The 1137-nt window shown below is 41.2% G+C and overlaps 1 non-coding gene across 1 annotated transcript; it reads right to left on the reverse strand.

Moving 5' to 3' along the window:
• Positions 1 to 226: 226 nt before the first annotated feature.
• Positions 227 to 334, reverse strand: LOC130964097 (small nucleolar RNA R71). Its single transcript, XR_009080206.1, has one exon. It is a non-coding gene; the product is annotated as a small nucleolar RNA R71 (small nucleolar RNA).
• Positions 335 to 1137: the final 803 nt, after the last annotated feature.

Raw genomic sequence — 1137 nt, forward strand, 5'->3', positions numbered from 1 at the left:
TCCATTGGAAGATCCTCATCAGTTTTTAGCTGAGTTCTTGCAAATCTGTGACACTGTCAAGACTAATGGGGTTGACCCTGAGGTCTACAGACTTATGCTATTCCCTTTTGCTGTAAGAGACAGAGCTAGAATATGGTTGGACTTACAACCTAAAGACAGCCTGAACTCTTGGGAAAAGCTAGTCAATGCCTTCTTGGCAAAGTTCTTTCCACCTCAAAAATTGAGTAAGCTTAGAGTGGAAGTCCAAACCTTTAGACAGAAGGATGGAGAATCCCTCTATGAAGCTTGGGAAAGATACAAACAATTGATCAGAAAGTGTCCCTCTGACATGCTTTCTGAATGGAGTATCATAGGTATTTTCTATGATGGTCTGTCTGAACTGTCCAAGATGTCTTTGGATAGCTCTGCTGGAGGATCTCTTCATCTAAAGAAGACGCCTACAGAAGCTCAAGAGCTCATTAAAATGGTTGCAAATAACCAATTCATGTACACTTCTGAAAGGAATCCTGTGAACAATGGGACAAATCAGAAGAAAGGAGTTCTTGAGATTGATACTCTGAATGCCATACTGGCTTAGAACAAAATATTGACCCAACAAGTCAATTTGATCTCTCAAAGTCTGTCTGGAATGCAAAATGCGCCAAGCAGTACTAAGGATGCTTTATCTGAAGAAGAAGCTTATGATCCTGAGAACCGTTCAATGGAAGAGGTGAATTACATGGGAGAACCCTATGGAAACACCTATAATTCTTCATGGAAAAATCATCTAAATCTCTTTTGGAAGGATCAACAGAGACCTCAACAAGGTTTCAACAACAATAATGGTGGAAGAAACAGGTTTAGCAATGGCAAGCCTTTTCCATTATCTTCTCAGCAACAGACAGAGAATTCTAAGCAGAGCCACTCTGACTTAGCAACCATGGTCTCTGATCTAATCAAAACCACTCAAAGTTTCATGAATGAAACAAGGTCCTCCATTAGGAATTTGGAGGCACAAGTGGGACAGCTGAGCAAGAAAATTATTGAACTCCCTCCTAGTACTCTTCCAAGCAATACAGAAGAAAATCCAAAAGGAGAGTGCAAAGCCATCAACATGGCCGAATTTGGAGAGGAGGGAGAGGCAGTGAACGCCACTGA

This window comes from Arachis stenosperma, chromosome 2, assembly GCF_014773155.1.
Source record: "Arachis stenosperma cultivar V10309 chromosome 2, arast.V10309.gnm1.PFL2, whole genome shotgun sequence".
NCBI classification, from domain to species: domain Eukaryota; kingdom Viridiplantae; phylum Streptophyta; class Magnoliopsida; order Fabales; family Fabaceae; genus Arachis; species Arachis stenosperma.